Source organism: Rhinopithecus roxellana, chromosome 5 (assembly GCF_007565055.1).
Source record: "Rhinopithecus roxellana isolate Shanxi Qingling chromosome 5, ASM756505v1, whole genome shotgun sequence".
NCBI classification, from domain to species: Eukaryota; Metazoa; Chordata; class Mammalia; order Primates; family Cercopithecidae; genus Rhinopithecus; species Rhinopithecus roxellana.
The window spans coordinates 129,361,503-129,378,631 of NC_044553.1; the positions used below are offsets into that span (position 1 = coordinate 129,361,503).

General features: G+C 58.7%; 1 long non-coding RNA gene and 8 other non-coding genes across 9 annotated transcripts; all 9 read right to left on the reverse strand.

Annotated features, from left to right (window-relative positions):
• Positions 1-52: 52 nt before the first annotated feature.
• On the reverse strand, positions 53-13,813 carry LOC115897681. The gene is made up of 6 exons (XR_004057453.1): positions 13,762-13,813; positions 13,354-13,399; positions 11,686-11,961; positions 11,405-11,449; positions 9,505-9,548; positions 53-125 (listed from the first exon to the last, which is right to left on the reverse strand). It is a non-coding gene; the product is annotated as an uncharacterized LOC115897681 (long non-coding RNA).
• LOC115897892 lies at positions 2,514-2,594 on the reverse strand. Its single transcript, XR_004057669.1, has one exon. It is a non-coding gene; the product is annotated as a small nucleolar RNA SNORD115 (small nucleolar RNA).
• LOC115897908 lies at positions 4,431-4,512 on the reverse strand. Its single transcript, XR_004057684.1, has one exon. It is a non-coding gene; the product is annotated as a small nucleolar RNA SNORD115 (small nucleolar RNA).
• LOC115897863 lies at positions 6,016-6,097 on the reverse strand. Its single transcript, XR_004057640.1, has one exon. It is a non-coding gene; the product is annotated as a small nucleolar RNA SNORD115 (small nucleolar RNA).
• LOC115897861 lies at positions 7,902-7,983 on the reverse strand. The gene has a single exon (XR_004057638.1). It is a non-coding gene; the product is annotated as a small nucleolar RNA SNORD115 (small nucleolar RNA).
• LOC115897889 lies at positions 9,794-9,874 on the reverse strand. The gene has a single exon (XR_004057666.1). It is a non-coding gene; the product is annotated as a small nucleolar RNA SNORD115 (small nucleolar RNA).
• Positions 11,693-11,774, reverse strand: LOC115897865. The gene has a single exon (XR_004057642.1). It is a non-coding gene; the product is annotated as a small nucleolar RNA SNORD115 (small nucleolar RNA).
• LOC115897868 lies at positions 13,615-13,696 on the reverse strand. Its single transcript, XR_004057645.1, has one exon. It is a non-coding gene; the product is annotated as a small nucleolar RNA SNORD115 (small nucleolar RNA).
• Positions 13,814-15,510: 1,697 nt separating the features above from the next.
• LOC115897862 lies at positions 15,511-15,592 on the reverse strand. The gene has a single exon (XR_004057639.1). It is a non-coding gene; the product is annotated as a small nucleolar RNA SNORD115 (small nucleolar RNA).
• Positions 15,593-17,129: the final 1,537 nt, after the last annotated feature.

Below are 17,129 nucleotides of genomic sequence, written 5' to 3' on the forward strand. Positions count from 1 at the left end.
CTGTGCAGGATACCAGGGCACCAGGAAGGGCCAGAGCTTCAGCTTATCAGGGGCTGAGCACCCGGCTGAGGGACACTGTGTCAGGGCCAGCAGGTCCAATGCAATTCTTCCTCCAGGGTCACCATCTGGAGGGGTGAGGGACAGGTGTCCAAACAGGGCTTCATGCCTCCATAGGGGAAAGTGGGCAGGGGGTGCTAGCTCGCACATGCTCTCCCTCCATGGACTCATGAGATGAGATCCATGTAAAACAGTGACGGTCATGCACGTGAGGAACCCTTGGCCCTCCCTGCCACTGAACCCTGAAAGAACAGGGCAGATAGATCATGGGATTCCAGTAAGACGCCTCGGCTGCACCCTACTGTAGGACCCTGGAGCACCTCCACTGCCCACGCCAGCTCCCCCCCACAACTCTGGGCCTCAATGGGACCACTGGGCAGGGCCAGGGCCACCAACCAGCTCACGGCAAACCAAGAAGGCTGGCCTGGATGCCATGCACCACTGCAGACCTGGCAGTCACATAGCCTGCTCCTGGGCATGGAATGCACACATTCATGCACCCTCCATAAGCTCACACCAGAAATACCATCCTGGGGCCCCAGGGCCACGTGCCTTCTCTAGTGGGTCCCCATTCATGCACCTCACACCTCCCAAACACAGAGCTGGGCCACGCTCTGCCAATCAGGGGCCACATAATGTCCTTTCCTTTCCTTTGGCTCAAGACCCCATCACCCTGGAGGTGACCCCATGACTCAGAAGCAGCCTTGGCAGCAAATTGCTGGGACAGGACCCTTCACAGTGGCCCTTCCACCACAGGATGCCACCCTTCTGGCCACTCCACTATGGGGAGGGCTGAACTCCAATGGGACCCGGGCTGCACCCTTGGCCCAAAGCCCACGATTCCCAGGGCCAACCATGAGGTGACAGCCAGAGCTCAGTCTTGACCTAACCCCACTGAGGCTGCGCCACCCCCACCAGGCTCAAGGTGCCACCACCGGGATGTCCCATTCCTCCATTGCTCAACAGGGTCGGTCCCATTCAGGGCCATAGGTCATTCCTGACCCCTGAATGTTCAGGGTCTGACTCCGTAAGCCGGATCAGCCACACACTGTCCCCCTTCAAGCCTCGGGGACAGAGAGCTCCCATATAAGACTCCTGGCCCCGGAGACCCTGGGAATGCCCTCATGTGGCCTGGGCAGTCCTCCAGGACTGACCTGTGCACCAAGTCTCAGCTAGGATCTGCACTGCATTGGGTTGAAGGAACCCTCTCCTGCCTGAACCTTTGTTACTCCTGCAGGGTTTCAGGGAAGACATCCTTCTTGGGACTGATTTCAAAGGAAATCTCCCACCTGGAGAAACCATCCATCCCTGGTGGGGATTCAGGTCAGCTCCTTGAGGAAACCCTCATGACCTGAAGCGTGACACTCTGGGACCCCACCCCGGCCTGGCTCATGGCCCATGACCCCAATAGGATCCATTCACCTGAGGCCCCGCCACCATGGAGGTGACCCCATAGCTCAGAAGCAGCCTGGACAGCAAATTTCTGAGACAGGACCTTCCACAGCAGGTCTTCCCACCTCAGGAGGACACTCTTCCTGTCACTTGCTCACAAGGAAGGGGTGACCCCGAAGGGACATGGGCTATCCCCTTGTCCCGAAGCCCACCAATCCCAGGGCGGGACTGCACCACCATCAGATGCTGGCCAAAGCTAGTCTCCACTCACCCTGAGGAAACAGTGCCGACCTGCACTTGGCTCACAGAGGCACCACTGGGATGGCCGATTGCTTAATAGGGTCAGTCCCATTCAGGGTCATGGGTTTGGTGCAATCCTTGAAAATCCACAGCCCAACCCCATGGGCCAAATCACACACACCTCTCCAAGGTCAGAGAGCCTGTGCATGAACCCCTTGGTGCCCCAGAGCCCTTGTGTCCCCCTTCATGTGGCCTGGCCATCCTAGAGGCCAGACCTGAGGACCAAGTCTCAGCGGGACACTGCCCTGCATGAGGTGGAGGAAACCCTTTAATGCCTGGACCACCACAACCCCTGCAGGGCTTCAGGGAATGTATCCTCCTGGGGTCTGATTCCTAAGGAAGCTGCCCTCCTAGAGAACCAATCCCAAGTGGGCATTCAGGAAGGCTCCTAAGGAAACCCTTGCAGCTGAAGACTGATGCTCGGAAACCCCACACAGCCTGGCTCATGGGCCATGACCCCAGCAGGATCCACTCACCTATGTCGGTCAATGCAAGGGGGTCTGCTGGGCAGAAGAGCTCACTGAAAGACACAGGGGAAAATGGGGGCTCAGGAAGGAGCCACCAAAGTGCTCCACCCCTGGGTAACAGCAGCGCTGACACCAAGCCCACGTAGTGAGCCTGGGCTGCCTCATGGAGGAATGCAGAGACAGGGGTGGGCACCCTCTAGATGCCCTCAGAGCCTCCAGGTCTCTAGCCCAAAATATAGTGGACCTCACAGGGAACTCATGTTTCCCAGCATCCTCTTCCAAATTCTCACCCAGGCTGGGCCTCAGCGTAATCCTATTGAGCATGATTTTTATGTCATCACCTCTCTTCAGACAATATAAGGTTCTCATCATCGACCCAACCCAGGGCACCCCCTCCCCATCAATGCATCCCGTGGGACCCGGATGTGCTCACCACAGCTCAATGCAGGAGACGAGGGCATCAGGAAGGGCCCCATCTTCAGTGTACTGGGGCTGGGCACTTGACTGACAGACGCTGGCCCTGGGCCATTGGGTCCAATGCAAGTCTTTCTCAAGGTTCAACGTCTGGGGAAACAGGAGTAGGACATGTGTCCAAACACAACCTCATCCCTCCATGGAGGCAGAAGGTGGGGTGTGGCGGCTCAGGGATGCTTGCCCTCCATGGACCTATGTGATGGGTTCCATGTGGAACACTGGCCCATTGAAGACACAGGGCACCCTGTGCTCTCTCAGCCACCAATCCTTGAAGGAACAGGGCAGGCGGGTCACTGGGGTCGGGCAAGAAGCCCCAGCTGTGCCCTACTGCAGAGCCCATGAGCACTTCCACTGCCCATGCTGGCTCCACCGCATGACCCCAGCATCATGCCAGGTCTACTGGGCACAGACCAGGGCCACCAAACAGCTCATCGCCAACCAAGGAGGCTGGCCCAGATGCCAGATGCCACTGCAAAGCTGGCAGTCACATATCCTGCCCCTGTGCACTGTGGGAACCCATCCAGGTGCCCTATCACAGCACGTACTAGTCCTGTACATGCCTGGGGTCCCAGGGCCACATGCTTTCTCTGGTGGGTCCCCATTCATGCCCCCCACACCTCCTAACACAGAGCAGGGCCACACTTGGCTATTCGGGGGACACATGGTGACTTCTTTCCTTGGGCACAAGACTCACCATCCTGGAGGTGACCCCACGGCTCAGAAGCAGCATGGGTGGCATATTCCAGGGACAAGACCCTTGATAGCAGGCCTTCCACCTCAGGAGGCCACCCTTCCAGACACTTGTCCACAGGAAAGGGGTGAATTCCAGCCAAGGAGAGAACCTCAGCAATACGTGGGCTGACCCCTTGGCCTAAACCTAACGAGTCCATGGTCAGACTGCAGCAACACCAGGTGCCAGCCTGAGCTCAGCCTTGACCCAAACCTAGGGAAATAGCACCGCCCCCTCCAGGCTCAAAGAGGTGCCACAAGTTGGCATATTGCTCAACTGGCCCATCCCATTCAGGGCAATAAGTCATATGCGATCCTTGAATATCTGCAGCTCAACTCCATGGGCCCTAGCCCACCTTTCTCCACAGATGGAGAGCTCCTGTGGACCCCATGGCATCCTGGAGGCCCTGTGGACCCCCTCATGTGGCCTACACAGTCCTCAAGGTCACAACAGCACACGAAGACTCAGCTGGGAGCTGCCCTGTGTGAGACTGAAGGAACCCTCTCTTGCCTAGACGACTGTCATCCCCATAGGACTCCAGGGAAGGCATACCCCTTGGGTTCGATTCCTCAGGAAGCCACTCTCCTAGAGGATCAACCCTTCCATCCCTGGTGGGCATTCAAGTCTGCTCCCTAAGGAAACTCTCCTGTCCTGAAGGCTGACCCTCAGCGACTCCACGCGGCCTGACCCATGGCCCATAACACCAGCAGGATCCACTGACCTATGCCACTCAATGCCAGGGTGCCCTGCCTGGGTGGAAGAGCTCACTGAAAGACACAAATGGAGAAGGGGGGCTCAGGGAGGAGCTGCCCTCATGCCCCACCCCAGGAAACTGGACCACCAACAGCAAGCCCCCTCAGGGAGCCTGGGCTGCCTCACGGAGGAGTGCAGAGACAGGGTTGGGCCCTCCAGATGCCCTTCAGGCCCTCCAGGTCTCCAGCCCAAAATATAGGGGCCCTAATGGGGACTTTGGGATTCCAGCGTCTTCTTCCAAAATTCTCACCTAGGCTGGGCTTCAGGGTAATCTTATTGAGCATCATTTTTAAGTCATCACCCCTCTTCAGGACAATATAAGGTTCTCATCATCGACCCAACCCAGGACACCCTCCTTCCTGCACAGGCATCCGGTGGGACCCGGATATCGTCACCACAGGTCAGTGCAGGAGACCAGGTCACTAGGAAGTTCCCAAGCTTCAGCACACCAGGGGCCGGGCACCTGGCTTTGGGATACTGGCCGAAAGACACTGAGCCCAACACAAGTCTTCCTCTGGGCTCACCACCTGGAGGGACAGGAGGAGGACATGTGTCCAAACGGGGCCTCATGCCTCCATGCAGCAAAGGGGTGAGGGTTACTCACGTGATGGGATCCACGCAGAACACAGACCTATCACGGAAGTGGGCCACCCTTGGCAAACCACACTTGAAATCGAAGCCTGGAGTCCCAGGGCCACAGGCTTTCTCTGGCGAGTCCCCATCCATGGCCCACACAGGTCCCCAAAACAGAGTCAGGCCACTTTCGGCCAACACTGGGCCACATGGTATCCTCTCTTTCCTTAGGCTCAAGACTTTGCCACCCTGGAAGTGACCCCATGGTTCAGAAGAGGCCTGGGTGGCAAATTCCCAGGACAGGACCATCGACAGCAGGTCTTCCTACCTCAGGATCCACTCTTTCAGCCACTCACCGACATGCAAAGTGTGACCTCCAGGAGGATGTGGGCTGCCGACTTAGACCAAAGCCCACAAGTTCAAGGGCCAGCCTGCAGCATTGCCAGGCAGTGGACAGAGCTCAGTCTTGACCCAAACCCAGGGAAACAGCACCAACCCCAACAAGCTCAAAGAGGCACCATTGAGATGGCCCATTACTCAACACAGTCGGTTGCATTTAGGGCCATGGTTGGGATGCAGTCCTCGAATCTCTGCAGCCTGACCCCACGGGCCCGTTCGAGCACTTCTCCAGGGAAAGAGAGCTTTTGTGTGACCCCTGTGGCACCCCAGAGCCCCTGTGGCCCCCTTCATGTGGCCTGGGCCAGACCCACACACCAAGTCTCAGCTGGGAGCTGCCCTGCATGGGACTGAGGGGACTCTTTCCTGCCTGGACCACTGTCACCCCTGTAAGGCATCAGGGAAGGCATTGTCTTGGTTCTAATTCTCAAGGAAGCCAGCCTCTTGCAGAAACCATCTCTCTCCAGTGGGGATTCATGTTGGCTCCCTAAGGAAAGTCTTCTTTCCCAAGGGCTGACCCTCAGTGACACCATGTGGCCTGGCTCATGGCCCATGATGCCAGCAGAATGTACTCACCTATGTGCGTCAATATCAGCGGGCCCACCTGGGCTGAAGAGCTCACTGAAATACAGAAGACACAGGAAGAGAATAGGGGCTCAGGAAGGACCCAGCAAGGTGCCCTACCCCGGGGAACCGGAGAGCCAACACCAAGCCCACAGAGGGAGCCTGGGCTACCTCATGTAGAAATGCAGAGACAGGGTAGAGCTCCCCCAAGATGCTGTTCAAGGCCTGGATTTCTCCAGTCCAAAATACAGAGCCCCTGACAGGGACCTAGAAATCCCAGCATCCTCTTCCAAAATTCTCACTTAGGCTGGGCCTCAGCGTAATCCTATTGAGCATGATTTTTAAGTCATCACCTCTCTTCAGAACAATATAAGGTTCTCATCATTGACCCAACCCAGGGCACCACCACCCCCCAACCCATGCATGCATCCACTGGGACCCAGATGTGCTCACCACAGCTTTGTGCAGGAGACCAGGGCGCCAGGAAGGGCCTGAGCTTCAGCTCACCAGGGGCTGAGCACCTGACTGAGGGACACTGTTTCAGGGCCAGCGGGCCCCATGCAATTCTTCCTCCAGGGTCACCATCTGGAGGGGTGGGGGACAGTTGTCCAAACACAGTCTCACGCCTCCATGCAGGAAAGTGGGCAGGGCATGCTGGCTCACAGATGGTCTCCCTCCCTGGACTCAATACATGGGATTCATGTAAAACATTGATGGTTATGCACGCCCCTCCCTGCCCCTGAACCCTGGAAGGAAAGGGTAGGCGGGTCATGGGATTCCAGCAAGACGCCCAGGCTGCACACTACTGTAGGACCCTGGAGCACCTCCCCTGCCCACACCAGCTCCCGCACATGACTTGGCCACACTTGGACCACTGGGCAAGGCCAGGGCCACCAACCAGCTCATGGCAAACCAAGGAGGTTGGCCTGGATGCCATGTGCAGCTGCAGAACTGGCAGGCACATAGCCTGCCCCTGGGTGTGGAAGGCACCAGTCCAGGCACCCTCTATAAGCCTACACCAGAAATCGCATCCTGGAGCCCCAGGGCCACATGCCTACTCTGGTGGGTCCCCATTCATGCATCGTGTGCCTCCCAAACAGAGCCAGGCCACACTCAGCCAATCAAGAGACACATGGTATCTTCTCCTTTCCTTTGGCTCAAGACTCCACCACCCTGTAGGTGACCCCACGTCTCAGAAGCAGCTTGGGCAGCAAATTGCCAGCACAGGTCCCTTAACAGTGGACCTTCCACCACAGGATGCCACCCTTCCGGCCACTCCACTTTGTGGAGGGGTGACCTCCAATGGGATGCAGGTTGCACCCTTGGCCCATGATTCCCAGGGCCAACCACCAGGTGCCGGCCAGAGCTCACCCTTGACCCAACCCCAGTGAGGCTGCACCACCCCCACCAGCCTCAAGGAGGCACCAGTGGAATGGCCCATTGCTCAACAGGGTCTGCCCCATTCTGGGCCCAGGGTATGGCCCGACCCTTGAGTCTTCAAGGCCTGACTCCGTAAGCCCGATCACCCACACCCAACCCCCTGCAAGCCTCGGGGAGGAAGAGCTCCTGTATAAGACTCTTGGCCCCAGAGACCCCGTGGATGCCCTCATGTGGCCTGGGCAGTCCTCCAGGCCTGACCTGTGCACCAAGTCTCAGCTAGGATCTGCACTGTGTTGGGTTGAAGGAACCTTCTCCTGCGTGAACCTCTGTTACTCCTGCAGGGTTTCAGGGAAGGCATCTTTCTTGGGATCGATGTCCAAGGAAGCCACCCTCCTGGAGAAACTATCTGTCCCTGGTGGGGATTTAGGTCGGCTCCCTGAGGAAACCCTCGTGGCCTGAAGGGTGACCCTCAGTGGACCCCCATGGCCTGGCTCATGGGCCATGACCCCAGCAGGATCCACTCACCTATGCCGCTCAAGGCCAGGGGCCCACCTGGGCAGAACAGTTCACTGAAAGACACAAGGGAGAATGGGGGCTCAGGGAGGAGCCACCAACCTGCCCCAGCCCCTGGGAACCAGAGTGCCAACACCAAGCCCGCATGAGGAGCCTGGGCTGCCACACAGAGGAGCACAGAGATAGGGTTGGGCACCCCCAAGGTCCTCTTCAGGGTCTCGAGGACTCCAGCCCAAAATACAATGGCCCTGCCAGGGGACCTTGGGATCCCAGCATCCTCTTTCAACATTCTCACCTAGGCTGGGCCTCAGCGTAATCCTATTGAGCATGATTTTTAAGTCATCACCTCTCTTCAGGACAATATAAGGTTCTCATCATTGACCCAACTCAGGGCACCACCTCCCCACACATGCATCCAGCGGGACCTGGATGTGCTCACCACAGCTCAGTGCAGGAGACCAGGGCGACAGGAAAGGTCTGAGCTTCAGCACACCAAGGGCTGGGTACCTGACTGACGACCACTCGCCCTGGGGCAGCAGGCCCAACAAAAGTTTTCCTCTGGTCTCACCATCTAGGGGACAGGAGGTGGACCTGTGTCCAAATGGAACCTCACGCCTACACGCGCGAAGGGGGTGGGGGATGCCAGCTCACGACTGCTCTCCCACCACTGACCCATGTTATGGGATCCATGTGAAACACTGATGTGTCATGGATGCAGGGGAACCTTGGCCCTCCCCACGACTGAACCCTGGAAGGACAGGGCAGGTGGGTCACGGGACTCGGGCAAGATGCCCTAGCTACGCCCAATTGCAGGCACCTTGAGCACCTCCACTGCCCACGCTAGCTGCCTCTCACAATTCCAGGGCTGTATTGGCCCCTGGGGTGCAGGCCAGGGCCACCTACCCTCTCAAAGCCAGCCAAGGAGGTTGGCCCGGATGCCATGAACTGCTGTCTGGCAGTCGCACAGCCTGCCCCTGTGTGTGGAGGGCGAGCACCCAGGCCCTGCTCCACACCACACCGGAAATCGCAGCCTGGGGCCCCAGGGCCTCGTGTGTTCTCTGGTGGGTCCCCATCCATGGCCACACAACACCTCCCACCCACAGAGCGGGGCCACACTCAGTCAATCAGGGGACACCTGGTGTCTTCTCCTTTACTTGGACCCAAGATCCCGTCCCTCTAGAGGTGACCCCATGGCTCAGATGCAGCCTGGACCACAGATTTCCAGGACAGGTCCTTCCACAGCAGGTCTCCCCACCTCAGGAGGACAGCCTTCCTGTCACTGCCCACAAGGAAGGGGTGACCCCCAGTGGGACGTGGACTGTACCCTTGGCCCAAAGCCCACAATTCCAGGGCCGGAATGCAGCACCCTCAGGTGCCAGCTAGAGCTAGTCTTGACACACCCTTAGGGAAACAGTGCCGCCCTACACTTGGCTCAAAGAGGCACCACTGGGATGGCCCATAGCTTAATAGGGTCGGTCCCACTCAGGGCCATGGGTTTGGGGAGATCCTTGCAAATCTGAAGCCCAACCCCATGGGCAGAATCGCACACAACTCTCCAAGGTCAGAGAGCCCCTGCAAGACCCCCTCGGCACCCCAGAGCCCTTGTGGCCACCCGCATGTGGCCTGGTCATCCTAGAGGCCTGACCTGAGCCTGAGTCTTAGCGGGGCACTGCCCCACATGGGGCTGAGGAAACCCTTTACTGTCTGGACCACTGCAACCCCTGCAGGGCTTCAGGGAAGGCATCCTCCTTGGGTCTGATTCCCAAGGAAGCCGCCCGCCTGGAGAACCCATTCCAAGTGAGGATTCAGGACAGCTCCTGAGAAAAATCTTGCGGCCAAAGGCTGATGCTCAGCAACCCCATGCAGCCTGGCTTATGGGCCATGACCCCAGCAGGATCCACTCACCGATGCTGGTCAATGCCAGGGGGTCTGCTGGGCAGAAGAGCTCACTGAAAGACACAGGGGAGAATGGGGGTTCAGGAAGGAGCCACCAAAGTACCCCGCCCCCAGGTAAGGGGAGGACCGACACCAAACCCACATAGTGAGCCTGGGCTGCCCCACGGAGGAGCGCAGAGACAGGGTTGGGCACCCTCCAGATGCCCTCAGAGCCTCCAGGTCTCCAGCCCAAAATACAGTGGTCCTGCCGGGGAACTCGTAATTCCCAGCATCCTCTTCCAAAATTCTCACCCAGGCTGGGCCTCAGCGTAATCCTATTGAGCATGATTTTTAAGTCATCACCTCTCTTCAGACAATATAAGGTTCTCATCATTGACCCAACCCAGGGCACCCCCTCCCCACACACGCATCCAGTGGGACCCTAACTTGTGCTCACCAAGTTCAATGCAGGAGACCAGGGCCCAGGAGGGTGCAAGCTTCAGCTCACCAGGGGCTGAGCACCTGGCTGATGGCCACTGGCCTGGGGCTAGCAGGCGCAACGCAAGTCTTCCTCTCTGGTCACCATCTGGAGGGACAGGGGACAGGTATCCAAACAGGGCCTTACGCCTCCATGCGGGAAAGCAGGGAGTGGGGGCTGGTTCACACATGCTCTCCCTCCATGGACCCATGTGATGGCATCCATATGAGATAATGATGGTCATAGACCCAGGGAATGCTTGGTCCTCTCTGCCACTGAACGCTTGAAGTACAAGGTAGGCAGGTCACAGGGCTTGGGTAAGACGCCCAGGCTGTGTCGTACAGCAGGCCCCTGGAGCACCTCCACCGCTCATAGCGGCTCCACTGCACGACTCTAGACCACAACAGAAACCCAGGGCAGGGTCCAAGGCTGCCAACCAGCTCACAGCCAACCAAGGAGGCTGGCCTGGAAGCCAGGCGCTGCTGCCAACCTGGCAGTCCCACAGCCTGCCCCTGTGTGCGGAGAATGCCTGCCCAGGATCCCTCTCCAAGCACACACCAGAAATCGCAGCCTGGGTCCAGGGCCACGTGCTTTGTCTGCTGGGTCCTCATCCATACCCCAGATACCTGCCAAACACAGAGCTGGGCCACACTCAGCCAATCAGGAGCCACATGGTACCCTCTCCTTTCCTTGGACCCAAGACCCCGCCACCCTGGAAGTGACCCCATGGCTGAGAAGCAGCCTGGGCAACAAATTCCCGGGACGGGTCCCTCATGAGGGTGCCTTCCAACCGTGGGATGCGACCCTTCTAGTCACTCACCTCGAAGAAGGGGTGACCCCCAGCAGCAGGTGTGCTGCACCCTTGACCCAAAGCCCATGAGTCCCAGGGCCAGCCTGCAGCACCACAAAGCACCAGCCACGGCTCAGCCTTGACCCAACCAGTTGAAGCTGAACCGCCACCCACCAGGCTCAAGAAGGAGCTACTGGTGTGGCCCATTGCTCAACAGGGTCATTTGCATACAGGGCCATGAGTGGGGCACGATCCTTGAATCTCCACAGCCCCACCCCATGGGCCCGATCGCCCATCCATTTCCAGGGACAGCGAGCCCCCGAGTGATCCCCGTGGCACCCCAGAGCCTCTGCTGTCCCGCTCATTGGTCCCGGGCAGTCCTCGAGGACAGACTCGCAAACCGAGTGTCAGCTTGGAGCTGCCCTGCATGAGACTGAAGGAACCGTTTCCAGACTGGACCACCATCACCCCTGCAGGGCTTCAGGGAAGGCATCGTATTGGGTCTGATTCCCCAGGAAGCTGCTTTCCTAGAGGACAAACCCATCTCTCCACAGTGGAAATTCAGGTCGACTCCCTGAGGAAACCCTCCTGCCTGAAGGCTAATACTTGGTGACCCCAAGCAGCCTGGCGCATGGCCCACGACCCCAGCAGGATCCACTCACCTATGCTGGTCAATGCCAGGGTGCCTGCCTGGGTGGAAGAGCTCACTAAAAGACACAGGGGAGAATGGCGGTCATGGAGGAGCCGCCCACGTGCCTCGCTCCTGGGGAACAGGAGGGCTATCACCAAGCCCACACAGGGAGCCAGGACTGCCTCATGGAGGAGTACAGAGACAGGGTTGGGCCCCCCAGATGCCCTTCAGGGCTTCCAGGTCTCCAGCCCAAAATACAATGGCTCTGCCAGGGAACCTCCGGATCCCAGTGTCCTCTTCCAAAACCCTCACCTAGACTGGGCCTCAGCGTAATCCTATTGAGCATGATTTTTAAGTCATCACCTCTCTTCAGGACAATATAAGGTTCTCATCATCGACCCAACTCAGCACACCACCTCCCAGTGCATGCATCCAGCAGGACCCGGATGTGCTCACCACAGCTCAGTGCAGGACACCAGGGTGCCAGGAAGTGTTCAATGTTCAGTGCACCAGGGGCTGGACACCTAGCTGACGGACACTGGCCTGGGGCCATTGGGCCCAATTCAAGTCTTCCTCCAGCCTCAACATCTGGGGAAACAGGAGTAGGACAGGCATCCAAACACAACCTCACGCCTCCATGGAGGCAGAAGGTGGGGTGTGGCGGCTCAGGGATGCTTGCCTTCCATGGACCCATGTGATGGGATCCATGCAGACGACTGGCTCATCTCAGACACAGGGCACCCAATGCTCTCTCAACACTGAACTCTGGAAGGACAGGGCAGGCGGGTCACTGGGCTTGGGCAAGAAGACCCGGTTGTGTCCTACTACAGGTCCCATGAGCACCTCCACTGCCCATGCCGGCTCCCCTGCACGACCCCAGGATCATGCCAGAACTACTGGGCACAGACCAGGGCCATCAACCAGCTCACAGCCAACCAAGGAGGCTGGCCCGGATGCCAGGTGCCACTGCAAAGCTGGCAGTCACATAGCCTGCCAGTATGGGCACCCATCCAGGCGCCATTGTGCATTGTGGGCACCCACCCAGGCACCCTATCCCAGCATGAAATGGAAATCACAACCTGGGGTCCCAGGGCCACATGCTTTCTCTGGTGGGTGCTCATCCATGCCCCACACAACTCCTAAACACAGAGCAGGGCCACACTCGGCTAATTGGGGGACACATGGTGACTTCTCCTTTCCTTGGGTCCATGACCCATTACCCTGGAGGGGACCCCATGGCTCAGAAGCAGCATGGGCAGCATATTCCAGAGGTAAGACCCTTGACAGCAGGCCTTCCACCTCAGGAGGCCACCCTTCCTGACTCTTGCCAACGGGGAAGGGGTGATTTCCAGCCACAGGGAAGGGGAGACCCCAAGCAGGACGTGACGCGTCCTTGGCCTAAACCTGACGAGTCCATGGCTGGACTGTAGCACCACCAGGCACTGGCGAGAGCTCAGCCTTGACCCAAACCTAGGGAAATAGCACCGCCCCATCCAGGCCCAAACAGGTACCATGAGATGGCACATAGATCAGCAGGGTCGGTCCCATTCAGGGCAGTAAGTCCTGTGCGATCCTTAAATCTCTGCAGCTCAACTCCATGAGCCCTATGCCCACCTTTCTCCAGGGATGGGGAGCTAATGTATGACCCCATTGTGTCCCGAAGTCCTTGCGGCCTCCCTCATGTGGCCTGGTCAGTCCTCAAGGCCAAACCAGTGCACCGAGACTCAGCTGGGAGCTGCCCTGCTTGAGACTGAAGGAACCCTTTCCTGCCTTGACCACCGTCATCCCTGTAGGGCTGCAGGGAAGGCATCCTCCTTGGGTCCAATTCCCAAAAAGTCAGCCCTCTTGGAGGACCAATCCACCCCTCCCTGGTGCAGATTCAGGTCGGTTGCCTGTGGAAACCCTCCTGTCTCAAAGGCTGACCCTTGGTGACCCCACGCTGCCTGACTGATGACCCATGACCCCAGCAGGACAACTCACCTATGCTGATCAGTGCCTGGGGGCTGCACCTGGGTGGAAGAGCTCACTGAAAGACACAAGGGAGAATGGGGGTTGACAGAACCAGAGCACCGACACCAAGCCCACACAGGGAGCCTGGGCTGCCTCACAGAGGAGCACAGAGAAGGGGTCGGATCCCCACAAGATTCCACTCAGGGCCTCAAGGTCTCCAGCCCAAAATACACTGGCCATTCCGGGGAACTCCAGATCCCAGCATCTTCTTCCAAAATTCTCACCAAGGCTGGGCCTCAGCGTAATCCTATTGAGCATGATTTTTAAGTCATCATCTCTCTTCAGGACAATATAAGGTTCTCATCATCGACCCAACCCAGGGCACCGCCCCCCAACCGCCCGCCACCCATGCATCCAGTGGGGTGCAGATGGGCTCACCGCAGCTCAGTGCAGCAGACCAGGGTGCCAGGAAGGGCCTGAGCTTCAACTCACCAGGGGCTGAGCACCTGGCTGAGAGACACTGGTCCAGAGCCAGCAGGCCCAATGCAAGTCTTCCTCTGGGGACACCATCTGGAGGGGTGGGGGACAGGTGTCCAAACAGAGCCTCATGTCTCCATGCAGGAAAGTGGGCAGGGTGGGGCTGGCTCACCCATGCTCTCCCTCCATGGACTCATGAGATGAGATTCATGTAAAACCGTGATGGTCAGGAACGCAAGGAACCCTTGGCCACTAAACCCTGGAAGGACAGGGCAGGCGGGTCACAGGGTCGGAGCAAAACGCCCAGGCTGCACCCTACTGCAGGACCCTGGAGCACCTCCACTGCCCATGCAAAATCCCCTGCTCGACTCTGGGCTGCACCAGGACCACTGGGCAGGGCCACGGCCAGCAACCAGCTCACAACAAACCAAGGAGGCTGGCCTGGATGCCACATGCCACTGCAGACCTGGCAGTTACATGGCCTGCCCCTGGGCATGAAATGAACCCATCCAGGCACTCTCTATAAGCTCACATCAGAAATTGCACCCTGGGGGGGCCCCAGGGCCACGTGCCTTCTCTGGGGGGTCCCCATTCATGCACCGCACACCTCCCAAACACAGAGCTGAGCCACGCTCGGCCAATCAGAGGCCACGTGATGTCCTCTCCTTTCCTTCGGCTCAAGACCCCGCCACCCTGGAGGTGACCCCATGGCTCAGAAGTAGCCTGGGCAACAAATTGCCGGGACAGGACCCTTCACAGTGGGCCTTCCACCACAGGATGCCACCCCTCCCGCTACTCCACTTCAGGTAGCGGTGACCTCCAATGGGACTCGGCTGCACCCTTGGCCCAAAGCCCACGATTCCCAGGGCCAACCACCAGGTGCTGGCCAGAGCTCAGTCTTGACCCAACCCCAGTGAGGCCACACCACCCCCACCAGGCTCAAGGAGGCACCATGGGGATGGCCCATTGCTCCACAGGTCAGTCCTATCAGGGCCATGGGTTGGGCCCAGTCCTTGAATCTTCACGGCCTGACTCCATAAGCTCGATCACCCACACCCTACCCCGCTGCAAGCCTCAGGGACAGAGAGCTCCTGCATAACACCTGTGGCCCCCGGAGACCCAGTGGAACCCATCATGTGGCATTGGAAGTGCTCCAGACCTGACCCGTGCCCCAAGTCTCAGGAGCTGCACTGCATTGGGTTGAAGGAACCCTCTCCTGCCTGGACCTCGGTTACCCCTGCAGGGTTTCAGGGAAGGTGTCCTTCTGGGATCAGTTTCCAAGGAAGCCACCCTCCTGGAGAAACCAGCCATCCCTGGTGGGGATTCAGGTCAGCTCCCTAAGGAAACCCTCGTGGCCTGAAGGGTGACCCTCAGCAATCCCCCGTGGCCTGGCTCATGGCCCATGACCCCAGCAAGATCCACTCACCTATGCTGCTCAAGGCCAGGGGCTCACCTGGGCGGAAGAGCTCACTGAAAGAGGAGAACAAGGGCTCAGGGAGGAGCCTCCAATGTGCCCTGCCCCCAGGGAACCAGAGTGCCAACACCAAGCCTGCACAAGGAGCCTGGGCTGCCACACAGAGGAGAGCAGAGACAGGGTTGGGCATCCCGGAGGTGTCCTTCAGGTCCTCAAGGACTCCAGCCCAAAATACAATGGCCCTGCCAGGGGACCTTGGGATCCCAGCATCCTCTTCCAAAATTCTCACCTAGGCTGGGCCTCAGCGTAATCCTATTGAGCATGATTTTTAAGTCATCATCTCTCTTCAGGACAATATAAGGTTCTCATCATTGACCCAACTCAGGGCACCACCTCCCCACACATGCATCCAGCGGGACCCGGATGTGCTCACCACAGCTCAGTGCAGGAGACCAGGGCGACAGGAAAGGTCTGAGCTTCAGTGCACCAAGGGCTGAGCACCTGACTGATGACTACTTGCCACGGGACAGCGGGCCCAACGAAAGTTTTCCTCTGATCTCACCATCTGGGGGACAGGATGTGTACATGTGTCCAAATGGAACCTCACGCCTCCACATGGGAAGGGGGTGGGGGGTGCCAGCTCATGATTGCTCTCCCACCATGGACCCATGTGATGGGATCCATGTGAAACACTGACATGTCATGGACGTGGTGGTACCTTGGCCCTCCCCACCACCAAACCCTGGAAGGACAGGACAGGCAGGTCACTGGGCTCAGGCAAGACACCCTGGCCATCTGCAGGCACCTTGAGAACTCCACTGCCCACTCCAGTTGCCTCGCATGACCCCAGGGCTGTACTGGCCCCCTGGGTGTGGGCCAGGGCCACCTACCATCTCACAGCCAACCAAGGAGGCTGCCCTGGATGCCATGCACCTCTGCCCATCTGGCAGTTGCATAGTCTGCCCCTGTGTGTGGAGGCCGAGCACCCAGGCCCCACTCCACACCACACCAGAAATTGCAGCCTGGGGACTCAGGGCCTCGTGTGTTCTCTCATACATCCGCATCCATGCCTCACACAACACCTCCCATACACAGAGCGGGGCCACACTCAGCCAATCGGGGAATGCATGGTGTCTTCTTCTCCTTTCCTTGACCCCACCACCCTGTAGGTGACCCCGTAGCTCAGAAGCAGCCTGGACAGGTCCTTCCACAGCAGGCCTTCCCACCTCAGGAGGACACCCTTCCCGCCACTCGCCCACAAGGAAGGTATGACCCCCAGTGGGACATGGGCTGTATGCTTGGCCCAAAGCCCATGAGTCCCAGGGCCAGACTGCAGTACCATCATGGGGTCACTGGAGCTAGTCTTGACCTAACCTCATGGAAACAGCACCACCCCACACTTGGCTCAAAGATGCACCACTGGGATGGCCCATAGCTTAATAGGGTCACTCCCATTCAGGGCCATGGGTTTAGAGAGATCCTTGAAAATCTGAAGCCTGACCCCGTGGGCCAAATCACACACACACACACCTCTCCAAGGTCGGAGAGCCCCTGCAAGAACCCCTTGGTACCCCAGAGCCCTTGTGGTCCCCCTCACGTGGCCTGGCCATCCTAGAGGCCTGACGTGAGCACTGAGTCTCAGCCGGGTGCTGCCCTGCATGGGGTTGAGGAAACCCTTTACTGCCTGGACGATCGCAACCCCTGGAGGGCTTCAGGGAAGGTATCCTCCTTGGGTCCAATTCCTAAGAAAGCTGCCTTCCTGGAGAACACGTCCCAGGTGGGGATTCACTTCAGCTCCTAAGGAAACCCTTGTGGCCAAAGGATGACCCTTGGAGACCCCACATAGCCTGGCTCATGGGCCATGACCCCATCAGGATCTACTCACCTATGCTGGTCAATGCCAGGGAGTCTGCTG